Here is a 16,817-nt window from a genome sequence, read left to right on the forward strand (position 1 = left end):
TGATTTTGGCGTGTCCAGCAGGTGGTACTGGCGTGTCCGGAACATGGTTCTGGCACGTCTGAGAGATGGTTCCGCCATGCCCGGCAGTTGACTTGGAGTGTCCGAAATGTGGTTCTGGCACCTCTGAGAGGTGGTTCCGGCATGCCCGGCAGGTGATACCGGAGTGTCCGGCATTTGGTTCTGGCACCTCTGAGAGGTGGTTCCGGAATGCCTGGCATGTGATTCCGGAGTGTCTGCCGAGTGGTTCTGGCGTACCCGGCAAGTGATTTTAGCGTGTCTGGCAGGTGTTTCTTGCAAGTCGAGCATTTGGCTCAGGCATGCTCAGCAGGTGCTTCCGGCGTGTCTGGCACGTGGTTCTGGTGTGTCTCAGAGCTGGTTCTGGCATGTCCGGCAGATGATTCCAGAGTGTCCACCAAGTGGTTGTGGCATACCCGGCAGGTGATTTTAGCGTGTCAAGTAGGTGGTTCCAGCGAGTCGAGTAGGTGGTTCCGGCGTGCTCGGCAGGTGCTTCAGGCGCATCTGGGAGGTGGTTTCGGTGTGTTCGGGGTGTGGTTGCGGCATCTCAGGCACATGGTTCTGGCACGTCTGATTGGTGGTTCCAGCCGGCCCGACAGGTGGTTCCATGGTGTCCGCCAAGTGGTTCTGGCATAGCTGGCAGGTGATGTTGGCGAGACCGCCAGGTGGTTCCAGCCAGCCAGGCAGGTGATTCCAAAGTGTTCACCAAATGGTTGTGGCGTAGCCGGAAGGTGATTTTGGCGTGTCCAGCAGGTGGTTTTGGCGAGTCGAGCAGGTGGTTCTGGCGTGCTCGGCAGGTGCTTCCGGTGTCATTGGCATGCGGTTCCGGCATGTCTGAGAGGTGGTTCCGCCATGCCCGGCAGGTGATTCCGGAGTGTTCGCCAAGTGGTTCTGGCGTAGCCGGCAGGTGATTTTGCATGTCCGGCAATGGTTCCGGCGAGTCGAGCCGGTGGTTCCGGCATGTCCGGCAGGTGGTTGCAGCATGCCCGGCAGGTGATTCCGGATTGTCCGGCATGTGGTTCTGGCACCTCTGAGAGGTGGTTCCGGCATGCCCTGCAGGTGATACGGGAGTCTCCGGTGTTTGGTTCTGGCACCTCTGAGAGGTGGTTCCGGAATGCCTGGCATGTGATTCCGGAGTGTCTGCCGAGTGGTTCTGGCGTAGCCGGCAGTTGATTTTGGCGTGTCCGCTAGGTGGTTCTGGGGAGTGGATCAGCTGGTTCCGGCATACTCGGCGGGTGGTACCGGCGTGTCCAGAACATGGTTCTGGCAAGTCTGAGATGTGGTTCCGGCACGCCCGACAGGTGATTCCGGAGCGTCCGACAAGTGTTTCTGGCGTACCCGGCAGGTGATTTTGGCATGTCCGACAAGTGTTTCTTGCGAGTCGAGCAGGTGGCTCAGGCATGCTCAGCTGGTGCTTCCGGCGTCTCTGGCACGTGGTTCTGGTGTGTCTGAGAGCTGGTTCTGGCATGTCCGGCAGATGATTCCGGAGTGTCCACCAAGTGGTTCTGGTATACCTGGCAGGTGATTTTGGCGTGTCAGGAAGGTGGTTCAGGCTAGTTGAGCAGGTGGATCAGGCGTGCTCGCCAGGGGGTTCAGGCGGGTCTGGCAGGTGGTTTCGGTCTGTTCGGGGAGTGGTTCCGGCATCTCAGGCTCATGGTTCTGGCACGTCTGAGAGGTGGTTCCGGCCGGCCCGACAGGTGTTTCCGGAGTGTCCGCCAAGTGGTTCTGGCGTAGCTGAAAGGTGATGTTGGCATGACCGACAGGTGGTTCCAGCCAGCCCGGCAGGTGATTCCGGAGTGTCTGCCGAGTGGTTCTGGCGTAGCCGGCAGGTGATTTTGGCGTGTCCAGCAGGTGGTACTGGCGTGTCCGGAACATGGTTCTGGCACGTCTGAGAGATGGTTCCGCCATGCCCGGCAGTTGACTTGGAGTGTCCGAAATGTGGTTCTGGCACCTCTGAGAGGTGGTTCCGGCATGCCCGGCAGGTGATACCGGAGTGTCCGGCATTTTGTTCTGGCACCTCTGAGAGGTGGTTCCGGAATGCCTGGCATGTGATTCCGGAGTGTCTGCCGAGTGGTTCTGGCGTAACCGGCAGTTGATTTTGGCGTTTCCACTAGGTGGTTCTGGGGTGTGGATCAGCTGGTTCCGGCATACTCGGCGGGTGGTACCGGCGTGTCCAGAACATGGTTCTGGCAAGTCTGATAGGTGGTTCCGGCACGCCCGACAGGTGATTCCGGAGCGTCAGCCAAGTGTTTCTGGCGTACCCGGCAGGTGATTTTGGCATGTCCGACAAGTGTTTCTTGCGAGTCGAGCAGGTGGCTGAGGCATGCTCAGCTGGTGCTTCCGGCGTCTCTGGCACGTGGTTCTGGTGTGTCTGAGAGCTGGTTCTGGCATGTCCGGCAGATGATTCCGGAGAGTCCACCAAGTGGTTCTGGTACCTGGCAGGTGATTTTGGCGTGTCAGGAAGGTGGTCCCACTAGTTGAGCAGGTGGATCAGGCGTGCTTGCCGGGGGTTCAGGCGGGTCTGGCAGGTGGTTTCGGTCTGTTCGGGGAGTGGTTCCGGCATTCTCAGGCACATGGTTCTGGCACGTCTGAGAGGTGGTTCCGGCCGGCCCGACAGGTGTTTCCGGAGTGTCCGCCAAGTGGTTCTGGCGTAGCTGAAAGGTGATGTTGGCGTGACCGGCAGGTGGTTCCAGCCAGCCCGGCAGGTGATTCGGGAGTGTCTGCCACATGGTTCTGGAGTAGCCGGCAGGTGATTTTGGCGTGTGCAGCAGGTGGTTCCGGCGAGCTCGGCCGGTGGTACCGGCGTGTCCGGAACATGGCTCTGGCACCTCTGAGAGGTGGTTCCGGCATGCCCGGCAGGTGATTCGGGAGTGTCCGGCATGTGGTTCTGGCACCTCTGAGATGTGGTTACGGCATGCCCGGCAGGTGATTATGGAGTGTTCGGCATGTGGTTCTCGCACCTCTGAGAGGTGGTTCCGGCATGCCCGGCAGGTGGTTCCGGAGTGTCTGCCGAGTGGTTCTGGCGTAGCCGGCAGGTGATTCTGGGGTGTCCAGCAGGTGGTTCTGGGGAGTGGATCAGGTGGTTCCGGCATACTCGGCAGGTGGTACCGGCGTGTCCGGAACATGGTTCTGGCAAGTCTGAGAGGCGGTTCCGGCATGCCCGACAGGTGATTCCGGAGTGTTCGCCAAGTGGTTCTGGCGTAGCCGGCAGGTCATTTTGCATGTCCAGCGGTGGTTCCGGCGAGTCGAGCCGGTGGTTCCGGCGTGTCCGGCAGGTGGTTCTGGCGTGACCGGCACGAGGTTCTGGCACGTCTGAGAGTTGGTTCCGGCATGCCCGACAGGTGATTCCGGAGTGTCCGCCACGTGGTTCTGGCGTACCCGGCAGGTGATTTTAGCGTGTCTGGCAGGTGTTTCTTGCAAGTCGAGCATTTGGCTCAGGCATGCTCAGCAGGTGCTTCCGGCGTGTCTGGCACGTGGTTCTGGTGTGTCTCAGAACTGGTTCTGGCATGTCCGGCAGATGATTCCGGAGTGTCCACCAAGTGGTTGTGGCATACCCGGCAGGTGATTTTAGCGTGTCAAGTAGGTGGTGGCAGCAAGTCGAGTAGGTGGTTCCGGCGTGCTCGGCAGGTGGTTCAGGCGCATCTGGCAGATGGTTTCGGTGTGTTCGGGGTGTGGTTGCGGCATCTCAGGCACATGGTTCTGGCACGTCTGATAGGTGGTTCCGGCCGGCCCGACAGGTGTTTCCATGGTGTCCGCCAAGTGGTTCTGGCATAGCTGGCAGGTGATGTTGGCGAGACCGCCAGGTGGTTCCAGCCAGCCCGGCAGGTGATTCCAAAGTGTTCACCAAATGGTTGTGGCGTAGCCGGAAGGTGATTTTGGCGTGTCCAGCAGGTGGTTTTGGCGAGTCGAGCAGGTGGTTCTGGCGTGCTCGGCAGGTGCTTCCGGTGTCATTGGCATGCGGTTCCGGCATGTCTGAGAGGTGGTTCCGCCATGCCCGGCAGGTGATTCCGGAGTGTTCGCCAAGTGGTTCTGGCGTAGCCGGCAGGTGATTTTGCATGTCCGGCAATGGTTCCGGCGAGTCGAGCCGGTGGTTCCGGCATGTCCGGCAGGTGGTTGCAGCATGCCCGGCAGGTGATTCCGGATTGTCCGGCATGTGGTTCTGGCACCTCTGAGAGGTGGTTCCGGAATGCCTGGCATGTGATTCCGGAGTGTCTGCCGAGTGGTTCTGGCGTAGCCGGCAGTTGATTTTGGCGTGTCCGCTAGGTGGTTCTGGGGAGTGGATCAGCTGGTTCCGGCATACTCGGCGGGTGGTACCGGCGTGTCCAGAACATGGTTCTGGCAAGTCTGAGATGTGGTTCCGGCACGCCCGACAGGTGATTCCGGAGAGTCCGACAAGTGTTTCTGGCGTACCCGGCAGGTGATTTTGGCATGTCCGGCAGGTGTTCCTTGGGAGTCGAGCAGGTGGCTCAGGCATGCTCAGCTGGTGCTTCCGGCGTCTCTGGCACGTGGTTCTGGTGTGTCTGAGAGCTGGTTCTGGCATGTCCGGCAGATGATTCCGGAGTGTCCACCAAGTGGTTCTGGTATAACTGGCAGGTGATTTTGGCGTGTCAGGAAGGTGGTTCCGGCTAGCTGAGCAGGTGGATCAGGCGTGCTCGCCAGGGGGTTCAGGCGGGTCTGGCAGGTGGTTTCGGTCTGTTCGGGGTGTGGTTCCGGCATCTCAGGCACATTGTTCTGGCACGTCTGATAGGTGGTTCCGGCCGGCCCGACATGTGTTTCCATGGTGTCCGCCAAGTGGATCTGGCATACCTGGCAGGTGATGTTGGCGTCACCGGCAGGTGGTTCCAGCCAGCCCGGCAGGTGATTCCGAAGAGTTCACCAAATGGTTATGGCGTAGCCGGCAGGTGATTTTGGCGTGTCCAGCAGGTGGATTTGGCGACTCGAGCAGGTGGTTCTGGCGTGCTCGGCAGGTGCTTCCGGTGTCATTGTCATGTGGTTCCGGCATGTCTGAGGGGTGGTTCCGCCATGCCCGGCAGGTGATTCCGGAGTGTTCGCCAATTGGTTCTAGCGTAGCCGGCAGGTGATTTTGCATGTCCGGCAATGGTTCCGGCGAGTCGAGCCGGTGGTTCCGGCATGTCCGGCAGGTGGTTCCGGCATGCCCGGCAGGTGATTCCGGAGTGTCCGGCATGTGGTTCTGGCACCTCTGAGAGGTGGTTCCGGCATGCCTGGCAGGTGATACCAGAGTCTCCGGCATTTGGTTCTGGCACCTCTGAGAGGTGGTTCCAGAATGCCTGGCATGTGATTCCGGAGTGTCTGCCGAGTGGTTCTGGCATAGCCGGCAGGTGATTTTGTCGTGTCCAGAAGGTGGTTTTGGCGAGTCGAGCATGTGGTTCTGGCGTGCTGGGCAGGTGCTTCCGGTGTCATTGGCATGTGGTTCCGGCATGTCTGAGAGGTGGTTCCGCCATGCCCGGCAGGTGATTCCGGAGTGTTGGCCAAGTGCTTCTGGTGTAGCCAGCAGGTGATTTTGCATGTCCGGCAATGGTTCCGGCGAGTCGAGCCGGTGGTTCCGGCATGTCCGGCAGGTGGTTCCGGCATGCCCGGCAGGTGATTCTGGAGTGTCCGGCATGTGGTTCTGGCACCTCTGAGAGTTGGTTCCGGCATGCCCGGCAGGTGATACCGGAGTCTCCGGCATTTGGTTCTGGCACCTCTGAGAGGTGGTTCCGGAATGCCTGGCATGTGATTCCCGAGTGTCTGCCGAGTGGTTCTGGCGTAGCCGGCAGTTGATTTTGGCGTGTCCACTAGGTGGTTCTGGGGAGTGGATCAGCTGGCTCCGGCATACTCGGCGGGTGGTACCGGCGTGTCCAGAACATGGTTCTGGCAAGTCTGAGAGGTGGTTCCGGCACGCCCGACAGGTGATTCCGGAGCGTCCGCCAAGTGTTTCTGGCGTACCCGGCAGGTGATTTTGGCATGTCCGACAGGTGTATCTTGCAAGTCGAGCAGGTGGCTCAGGCATGCTCAGCTGGTGCTTCCGGCGTCTCTGGCACGTGGTTCTGGTGTGTCTGAGAGCTGGTTCTGGCATGTCCGGCAGATGATTCCGGAGTGTCCACCAAGTGGTTCTTGTATACCTGGCAGGTGATTTTGGCGTGTCAGGAAGTTGGTTCCAGCTATGTGAGCAGGTGGATCAGGCGTGCTTGCCAGGGGCTTCAGGCGGGTCTGGCAGGTGGTTTCGGTCAGTTCGGGGAGTGGTTCCGGCATCTCAGGCTCATGGTTCTGGCACGTCTGAGAGGTGGTTGTGGCCGGTCCGACAGGTGATTCCGGAGTGTCCGCCAAGTGGTTCTGGGGTAGCTGAAAGGTGATGTTGGCATGACCGGCAGGTGGTTCCAGCCAGCCCGGCAGGTGATTCCGGAGTGTCGGGCGACTGGTTCTGGCGTAGCCGGCAGGTGATTTTGGCGTGTCCAGCAGGTGGTTCCGGCGAGCTCGTCAGGTGGTACCGGCGTGTCCGGAACATGGTTCTGGCACCTCTGAGAGATGGTTCCGGCATGCCCGGCAGCTGATTCCGGAGTGTCCGGCATGTGGTTCTGGCACCTCTGAGAGGTGGTTCCAGCATGCCCGGCAGGTGCTTCCGGAGTGTCTGCCGAGTGGTTCTGGCGTAGCCGGCAGGTGATTCTGGCGTGTCCAGCAGGTGGTTGTGGGGAGTGGATCAGGTGGTTCCGGCATACTCAGCAGATGGTACCGGCGTGTCCGGAACATGGTTCTGGCAAGTCTGAGAGGGGGTTCCGGCATGCCCGACAGGTGATTCCGGAGTGTCCGCCACGTGTTTATGGCGTACCCGGCAGGAGATTTTCGCGTGTCTGGCAGGTGTTTCTTGCAAGTCGAGCATTTGGCTCAGGCATGATCAGCAGGTGCTTCCGGCGTGTCCAGCACGTGGTTCTGGTGTGTCTGAGAGCTGGTTCTGGCATGTCCGGCAGATGATTCCGGAGTGTCCACCAAGTGGTTGTGGCATACCCGGCAGGTGATTTTAGCGTGTCAGGTAGGTGGTTCCGGCGAGTCGAGTAGGTGGTTCCGGCGTGCTCGGCAGGTGGTTCAGGCGGGTCTGGCAGGTGGTTTCGGTCTGTTCGGGGTGTGGTTCCGGCATCTCAGGCACATGGTTCTGTCACGTCTGATAGGTGGTTCCGGCCGACCCGACTGGTGTTTCCATGGTGTCCGCCAAGTGGTTCTGGCATAGCTGGCAGGTGATGTTGGCGTGACCGGCAGGTGGTTCCAGCCAGCCAGCCCGGCAGGTGATTCCGAAGAGTTCATCAAATGGTTTTGGCGTAGCCGACAGTTGATTTTGGCGTGTCCAGCAGGTGGTTTTGGCGAGTCGAGCAGGTGGTTCTGGCGTGCTCGGCAGGTGCTTCCGGTGTCATTGGCATGTGGTTCCGGCATGTCTGGGAGGTGGTTACGCCATGCCCGGCAGGTGATTCCGGAGTGTTCGCCAAGTGGTTCTGGCGTAGCCGGCAGGTGATTTTGCATGTCCGGCAATGGTTCCGGCGAGTCGAGCCGGTGGTTCGGGCATGCCCGGCAGGTGATTCCGGAGTGTCCGGCATGTGGTTCTGGCACCTCTGAGAGGTGGTTCCGGCATGCCCGGCAGGTGATACCGGAGTGTTCGCCAAGTGGTTCTGGCGTAGCCTTCAGGTGATTTTGCATGCCCGGCAATGTTTCCAGCGAGTCGATCCGGTGGTTCCGGCATGTCCGGCAGGTGGTTCCGGCATGCCCGGCAGGTGATTCCGGAATGTCCGGCATGTGGTTCTGGCACCTCTGAGAGGTGGTTCCGGCATGCCCGGCAGGTGATACCGGATTGTTCGCCAAGTGGTTCTGGCGTAGCCGGCAGGTGATTTTGCATGTCCGGCAATGGTTCAGGCGAGTCGAGCCGGTGGTTCCGGAATGTCCGGCAGGTGGTTCCGGCATGTCCGGCAGGTGGTTACGGCATGTCCAGCACGTGGTTCCAGCATGCCCGGCAGATGATTCCGATGTGTCCGGCATGTGGTTCTGGCAGCTCTGAGAGGTGGTTCTGGAATGCCTGGCCTGTGATTCCGGAGTGTCTGCCGAGTGGTTCTGGCGTAGCCGGCAGTTGATTTTGGCGTGTCCACTAGGTGGTTCTGGGGAGTGGATCAGCTGGTTCCGGCATACTAGGCAGGTGGTACCGGCGTGTCCAGAACATGGTTCTGGCAAGTCTGAGAGGAGGTTCCGGCATGCCCGACAGGTGATTCCGGAGCGTCCGCCAAGTGTTTCCGGCGTACCCGGCAGGTGATTTTGGCATGGCCGAAAGGTGTATCTTGCGAGTCGAGCCGGTGGCTCCGGCATGCTCAGCTGGTGCTTCCGGCGTCTCTGGCACGTGGTTCTGGTGTGTCTGAGAGCTGGTTCTGGCATGTCCGGCAGATGATTCCGGAGTGTCCACCAAATGGTTCTGGGATACCTCGCAGGTGATTTTGGCAGGTCAGGAAGTTGGTTCAGGCTAGTTGAGCAGGTGGATCAGGCGTGCTCGCCACGGGGTTCAGGCGGGTCTGCCAGGTGGTTTCGGTCTGTTCGGGGAGTGGTTCCGGCTTCTCAGGCTCATGGTTCTGGCACGTATGAGAGGTGGTTCTGGCCGGCCCGACAGGTGTTTCCATGGTGTCCGCCAAGTGGTTCTGGCATAGTTGGCAGGTGATGTTGGCGTGACCGGCACGTGGTTCCAGCTAGCCTAGCAGGTGATTCCGAAGTGTTCACCAAATGGTTGTGGCGTAGCCTGCCGGTGATTTTGGCGTGTCCAGCAGGTGGTTTTGGCGAGTCGAGCAGGTGGTTCTGGCGTGCTCGGCAGGTGCTTCCGGTGTCATTGTCATGTGGTTCCGGCATGTCTGAGAGGTGGTTCCGGCATGCCCAGCAGGTGCTTCCGGAGTGTCTGCCGAGTGGTTCTGGAGCCAGCCCGGCAGGTGATTCCGAAGAGTTCACCAAATGGTTCTGGCGTAGCCGTCACGTGATTTTGGCCTGTCAGGAAGGTGGTTCCGGCTATTTGAGCAGGTGGATCAGGCGTGCTCGCCAGGGGGTTCAGGCGGGTCTGGCAGGTGGTTTCGGTCTGTTCAGGGATTGGTTCCAGCATCTCAGGCACATGGTTCTGGCACGTCTGAGAGGTGGTTCTGGCCGGCCGGAGAGGTGTTTCCGGAGTGTCCGCCAAGTGGTTCTGGCGTAGCTGAAAGGTGATGTTGGCGTGACTGACAGGTGGTTCCAGCCAGCCCGGCAGGTGATTCCGGAGTGTCTGCCGTGTGGTTCTGGCGTAGCTGGCAGGTGATTTTGGCGTGTCCAGCAGGTGGTTCCGGCGAGCTCGGCAGGTGGTAGCAGCGTGTCCGGAACATGGTTCTGGCACGTCTGAGAGATGGTTCCGGCATGCCCGGCAGGTGATTCCGGAGTGTCCGGCATGTGGTTCTGGCACCTCTGAGAGGTGGTTCCGGCATGCCTGGCAGGCGGTTCCGGAGTGTCTGCCGAGTGGTTCTGGCGTAGTCGGCAGGTGATTCTGGCGTGACCAGCAGGTGGTTCTGGGGAGTGGATAAGGCGGTTTCGGCATACTCGGCAGGTGGTACCGGCGTGTCCGGAACATGGTTCTGGCAAGTCTGAGAGGCGGTTGCGGCATGCCCGACAGGTGATTCCGGAGTGTTCGCCAAGTGGTTCTGGCGTAGCCGGCAGGTCATTTTGCATGTCCGGCGGTGGTTCCGGCGAGTCGAGCCGGTGGTTCCGGCGTGTCCGGCAGGTGGTTCTGGCGTGTCCGGCACGAGTTTCTGGCACGTCTGAGAGTTGGTTCCGGCATGCCCGACAGGTGATTCCGGAGTGTCCACCACGTGCTTCTGGCGTACCCGGCAGGTGATTTTGGCGTGTCTGGCAGGTGTTTCTTGCAAGTCGAGCATTTGGCTCAGGCATGCTCAGCAGGTGCTTCCGGCGTGTCTGGCACGTGGTTCTGGTGTGTCTGAGAGCTGGTTCTGGCATGTCCGGCAGATGATTCCGGAGTGTCCACCAAGTGGTTGTGGCATACCCGGCAGGTGATTTTAGCGTGTCAGGTAGGTGGATCGAGCGAGTCGAGTAGGTGGTTCCGGCGTGCTCGCCAGGTGGTTCAGGCGGGTCTGGCAGGTGTTTTCGGTCTGTTCGGGGAGTGGTTCCGGCATCTCAGGCACATGGTTCTGGCACGTCTGATAGGTGGTTCCCGCCGGCCCGACATGTGTTTCCATGGTGTCCGCCAAGTGGTTCTGGCATAGCTGGCAGGTGATGTTGGCGTGACCGGCAGGTGTTTCCAGCCAGCCCGGCAGGTGATTCCGAAGTGTTCACCAAATGGTTGTGGCGTAGCCGGAAGGTGATTTTGGCGTGTCCAGCAGGTGGTTTTGTCGAGCCGAGCAGGTGGTTCTGGCGTGCTCGGAAGGTGCTTCCGGTGTCATTGGCATGTGGTTCCGGCTGTCTCAGAGGTGGTTCCGCCATGCCCGGCAGGTGATACCGGAGTGTTCGCCAAGTGGTTCTGGCGTAGCCGGCAGGTGATTTTGCATGTCCGGCAATGGTTCCGGCGAGTCGAGCCGGTGGTTCCGGAATGTCCGGCAGGTGGTTCCGGCACCTCTGAGAGGTGGTTCCGGCATGCCCGGCAGGTGATACCGGAGTGTCCGGCCTTTGGTTCTGGCACTTCTGATAGGTGGTTCCGGAATGCCTGGCATGTGATTCCGGAGTGTCTGCCGAGTGGTTCTGGCGTAGCCGGCAGTTGTTTTTGCCGTGTCCAGTAGGTGGTTCTGGGGAGTGGATCAACTGGTTCCGGCATACTCGGCAGGTGGTACCGACGTGTCCAGAACATGGTTCTGGCAAGTCTGAGAGGTGGTTCCGGCACGCCCGACAGGTGATTCCGGAGCATCCGACAAGTGTTTCTGGCGTACCCGGCAGGTGATTTTGGCATGTCCGGCAGGTGTTCCTTGGGAGTCGAGCAGGTGGCTCAGGCATGCTCAGCTGGTGCTTCCGGCGTCTCTTTCACGTGGTTCTGGTGTGTCTGAGAGCTGGTTCCGGCATGTCCGGCAGATGATTCCGGAGTGTCCGCCAAGTGGTTCTGGCATACCCGGCTGGTGATTTGGGCATGTCAGGTAGGTGGTTCCGGCGAGTCGAGCAGGTGGCTCCGGCGTGCTCGGCAGGTTGTTCAGACGGGTCTGGCAGGTGTTTTCCGTCTGTTCGGGGTGTGGTTCCAGCATCTCATGCACATGGTTCTGGCACGTCTGAGATGTGGTTCCGGCCGGCCCGACAGGTGTTTCCACAGTGTCCGCCAAGTGGTACTGGCGTAGTTGGCAGGTGATTTTGGCATGACCGGCAGGTGGTTCCAGCAAGCCCGGCAGGTGATTCCGAAGTGTTCCCCAACTGGTTGTGGCGTAGCCGGCAGGTGATTTCTGCGTGTCCGGCAGGCGGTTCTGGCGAGTCGAGCAGGTGGTTCTGGCGTGCTCGACAGGTGCTTCCGGGTCATTGGCACGTGGTTCTGGCATATCTGAGAGGTGGTTCCGGCATGCCCGGCAGGTGATTCCGGAGTGTTCGCCAAGTGTTTCCGGCGTAGCCGGCAGGTGATTTTGCATGTCCAGCGGTCCTTCCGGCGGGTCGAGCCGGTGGTTCCAGCGTGTCCGGCAGGTGGTTCCGGTCTGTCCGGCAGGTGGTTCTGTGGTGTCCGGCACGAGGTTCAGTCAGAGAGGCTGTGCCGGCATGCCCCTCACGTGATTCCGGCTTGTCCCCGAAGTGGTGCTGGTGTAGCGGGCAGGTGATTTTGGCGTGTCCGGCAGGTGGTTCAGGCGAGTTGAGCAGGTGTTTGCGACGTGCTCGGCAGGTGCTTCCGGCGTCTCCGGCACGTGTTTCTGGCACATCTGACTGGTGGTTCCGGCATGCCCAAAAGTTGATTCCGGTCTGTCCGGTAGGTGGTTCCGGCGTGCACGGCACGTGGTTCTGGTACGTGTCAGAGGTGGTTGCGTATGCCCAACAGGTGATTCCGGACTGTCCGCCACGTGCTTCTGGCACGTCTGAGAGGTGGTTCCAACATGCCCGGCAGGTCATTTCGGAGAGTCGTCCAAGTGGTTCTGGCGTAGCCCGCAGGTGATTTTGGCGTGTCCGGCAGGTGGTTCCGCCGTGCTCGGCAGGTGGTTCAGGCATGGCCGTCACGTGGTTCCAGTCTGTCCAGGACGTGTTTCCAGCTTCTCCGGCAGCTGGTTCTGGTACGTCTGAGAGGTGGTTCCGCCATGGCTGGCAGGTGATTCCGGACTGTCCCCCAGGTGGTTCTGGCATAGCCAGCAGTTGATATTGGCCTGTCCGGCAGGTGGTTCCAGCGAGTCGAACAGGTGGCTCCGGCGTTCTTGGCAGGTGGTTCCGGTCTGTCCGGTAGGTGTTTCCGGCGTGTCCGGCACGTGCTTCCGGCACGTCTGAGAGGTGGTTCCGGCATGCGCGACAGGTGATTCCGTAGTGTCCGTCAGGTGGTTCTGGAATACCCGGTAGGTGATTTTGGCGTGTCAGACAGGTGTTTCTGGCGAGTCGAGCAGGTGGCTCCGGCATGCTCGGCAGGTGCTTCCGGCGTCTCCGGCACTTGGTTCTGGTGTGTCTGAGAGCTGGTTCCGGCATGTCCGGCAGATGATTCCGGAGTGTCCGCCAAGTGTTTCTGGCATACCCAGCAGGTGATTTTGGCGTGTCAGGGATGTGGTACCGGTGAGTCGAGCAGGTGGTTCCGGCGTGCTCAGCAGGTGGTTCAGGCGGTTCTGGCAGGTGGTATCCGTCTGTTCGGGGTGTGGTTCCAGCATCTCATGAACACGTTTCTGGCACGTCTGAGATGTGGTTCCAGCCGGCCCGACAGGTGTTTCCGCAGTGTCCGCCAAGCGGTTCTGGCGTAGTTGGCAGGTGATTTTGGCATGACTGGCAGGTGGTTCCAGCAAGCCTGGCAGGTGATTCCAAAGTGTTCACCAACTGGTTGTGGCGTAGCCGGCAGGTGATTTTTGCGTGATCGGCAGGTGGTTCTGGCGAGTCGAGCAGGTGGTTCCGGCGTGCTCGGCTGGTGCTTCCGGGGTCATTGGCACGGGGTTCTGGCATGTCTGAGAGGTGGTTCCTGCATGCCCGGCAAGTGATTCCGGAGTGTTCGCCAAGTGGTTCTGGCATAGTCGGCAGGTGATTTTGGCATGTCCGGAAGGTGGTTCAGGCGAGTTGAGCAGGTGGTTCCAACGTGCTTGGCAGGTGCTTCCGGCGTCTCCGGCACGTGTTTCTGGCACATCTGACAGGTGGTTCCGGCATGCCCGAAAGGTGATTCCGGTCTGTCCGGTAGGTGGTTCCAGCCTGCACGGCATGTGGTTCTGGTACGTCTCAGAGGTGGTTGCGCATGCCCAACAGGTGATTCCGGACTGTCCGCCACATGGTTCTGGCACGTCTGAGAGGTGGTTCCGGCATGCCCGGCAGGTCATCCCAGAGAGTCCTCCAAGTGGTTCTGGCATAACACGCAGGTGATTTTGGCGTGTCTGGCAGGTTGTTCCGTTGTGCTTGGCAGGTGGTTCAGGCTTGGCCGGCAGGTGGTTCCAGACTGTCCAGGACGTGTTTCCAGCTTCTCCGGCAGGTGGTTCTGGTACGTCTGAGAGGTGGTTCCGCCATGGCTGGCAGGTGATTCCGGACCGTCCCCCAGGTGGTTCTGGCATAGCCAGCAGTTGATATTGGCCTGTCCGGCAGGTGGTTCCAGCGAGTCGAACAGGTGGCTCCGGCATGCTCGGCAGGTGGTTCCGGTCTGTCCGGTAGGTGATTCCGGCGTGTCCGGCACGTGCTTCTGGCACGTCTGAGCGGTGGTTCCGGCATGCGCGGCAGGTGATTTCGGAGTGTCCGCCAGGTGGTTCTGGCGTACCCGGCAGGTGATTTTGGCGTGTCCGGCAGGTGTTTCTGGCGAGTCGAGCAGGTGGCTCCGGCATGCTCGGCAGGTGCTTCCGGCGTCTCCGGCACGTGGTTCTGGTGTGTCTGAGAGCTGGTTCCGGCATGTCCGGCAGATGATTCCGGAGTGTCCGCCAAATGGTTCTGGCATACCCGGCTGGTGATTTGGGCATGTCAGGTAGGTGGTTCCGGCGAGTCGAGCAGGTGGCTCCGGCGTGCTCGGCAGGTTGTTCAGACGGGTCTGGCAGGTGTTTTCCGTCTGTTCGGGGTGTGCTTCCAGCATCTCATGCACATGGTTCTGGCACGTCTGAGATGTGGCTCCGGCCGGCCCGACAGGTGTTTCCACAGTGTCCGCCAAGTGGTACTGGCGTAGTTGGCAGGTGATTTTGGCATGACCGGCAGGTGGTTCCAGAAAGCCCGGCAGGTGATTCCGAAGTGTTCCCGAACTGGTTGTGGCGTAGCCGGCAGGTGATTTCTGCGTGTCCGGCAGGTGGTTCTGGCGAGTCGAGCAGGTGGTTCCGGCGTGCTCGGCAGGTGCTTCCGGGGTCATTGGCACGTGGTTCTGGCATATCTGAGAGGTGGTTCCGGCATGCCCGGCAGGTGATTCCGGAGTGTTCGCCAAGTGTTTCCGGCGTAGCCGGCAGGTGATTTTGCATGTCCAGCGGTCGTTCCGGCGGGTCGAGCCGGTGGTTCCGGCGTGTCCGGCAGGTGGTTCCGGTCTGTCCGGCAGGTGGTTCTGTGGTGTCCGGCACGAGGTTCAGTCTGAGAGGCTGTGCCGGCATGCCCCTCACGTGATTCCGGCTTGTCCCCGAAGTGGTGCTGGTGTAGCGGGCAGGTGATTTTGGCGTGTCCGGCAGGTGGGTCAGGCGAGTTGAGCAGGTGGTTGCGACGTGCTCGGCAGGTGCTTCCGGCGTCTCCGGCACGTGTTTCTGGCACATCTGACTGGTGGTTCCGGCATGCCCAATAGTTGATTCCGGTCTGTCCGGTAGGTGGTTCCGGCGTGCACGGCACGTGGTACTGGTACGTCTCAGAGGTGGTTGCGTATGCCCAACAGGTGATTCCGGACTGTCCGCCACGTGCTTCTGGCACGTCTGAGAGGTGGTTCCAACATGCCCGGCAGGTCATTTCGGAGAGTCGTCCAAGTGGTTCTGGCGTAGCCCGCAGGTGATTTTGGCGTCTCCGGCAGGTGGTTCCGCCGTGCTCGGCAGGTGGTTCAGGCATGGCCGTCACGTGGTTCCAGTCTGTCCAGGACGTGTTTCCAGCTTCTCCGGCAGGTGGTTCTGGTACGTCTGAGAGGTGGTTCCGCCATGGCTGGCAGGTGATCCCGGACTGTCCCCCAGGTGGTTCTGGCATAGCCAGCAGTTGATATTGGCCTGTCCGGCAGGTGGTTCCAGCGAGTCGAACAGGTGGCTCCGGCGTTCTTGGCAGGTGGTTCCGGTCTGTCCGGCAGGTGTTTCCGGCGTGTCCGGCACGTGCTTCCGGCACGTCTGAGAGGTGGTTCCGGCATGCGCGACAGGAGATTCCGTAGAGTCCGCCAGGTGGTTCTGGCATACCCGGCAGGTTATTTTGGCGTGTCAGGCAGGTGTTTCTGGCGAGTCGAGCAGGTGGCTCCGGCATGCTCGGCAGCTGCATCCGGCGTCTCCGGCACTTGGTTCTGGTGTGTCTGAGAGCTGGTTCCGGCATGTCCGGCAGATGATTCCGGAGTGTCCGCCAAGTGGTTCTGGCATACCCAGCAGGTGATTTTGGCGAGTCAGGGAGGTGGTACCGGTGAGTCGAGCAGGTGGTTCCGGCGTGCTCAGCAGGTGGTTCAGGCGGTTCTGGCAGGTGGTATCCGTCTTTTCGGGGTGTGGTTCCAGCATCTCATGAACACGTTTCTGGCACGTCTGAGATGTGGTTCCAGCCGGCCCGACAGGTGTTTCCGCAGTGTCCGCCAAGCGGTTCTGGCGTAGTTGGCAGGTGATTTTGGCATGACTGGCAGGTGGTTCCAGCAAGCCTGGCAGGTGATTCCAAAGTGTTCACCAACTGGTTGTGGCGTAGCCGGCAGGTGATTTTTGCGTGATCGGCAGGTGGTTCTGGCGAGTCGAGCAGGTGGTTCCGGCGTGCTCGGCTGGTGCTTCCGGGGTCATTGGCATGGGGTTCTGGCATGTCTGAGAGGTGGTTCCTGCATGCCCGGCAAGTGATTCCGGAGTGTTCGCCAAGTGGTTCTGGCATAGTCGGCAGGTGATTTTGGCATGTCCGGCAGGTGGTTCAGGCGAGTTGAGCAGGTGGTTCCAACGTGCTTGGCAGGTGCTTCCGGCGTCTCCGGCACGTGTTTCTGGCACATCTGACAGGTGGTTCCGGCATGCCCGAAAGGTGATTCCGGTCTGTCCGGTAGGTGGTTCCAGCCTGCACGGCATGTGGTTCTGGTACGTCTCAGAGGTGGTTGCGCATGCCCAACAGGTGATTCCGGACTGTCCGCCACATGGTTCTGGCACGTCTGAGAGGTGGTTCCGGCATGCCCGGCAGGTCATCCCAGAGAGTCCTCCAAGTGGTTCTGGCATAACACGCAGGTGATTTTGGCGTGTCTGGCAGGTTGTTCCGTTGTGCTTGGCAGGTGGTTCAGGCTTGGCCGGCAGGTGGTTCCAGACTGTCCAGGACGTGTTTCCAGCTTCTCCGGCAGATGGTTCTGGTACGTCTGAGAGGTGGTTCCGCCATGGCTGGCAGGTGATTCCGGACCGTCCCCCAGGTGGTTCTGGCATAGCCAGCAGTTGATATTGGCCTGTCCGGCAGGTGGTTCCAGCGAGTCGAACAGGTGGCTCCGGCATGCTCGGAAGGTGGTTCCGGTCTGTCCGGTAGGTGATTCCGGCGTGTCCGGCACGTGCTTCCGGCACGTCTGAGCGGTGGTTCCGGCATGCGCGGCAGGTGAT

Source organism: Equus caballus, unplaced genomic scaffold, assembly GCF_041296265.1.
Source record: "Equus caballus isolate H_3958 breed thoroughbred unplaced genomic scaffold, TB-T2T haplotype2-0000437, whole genome shotgun sequence".
In the NCBI taxonomy this organism is placed as follows: Eukaryota; Metazoa; Chordata; class Mammalia; order Perissodactyla; family Equidae; genus Equus; species Equus caballus.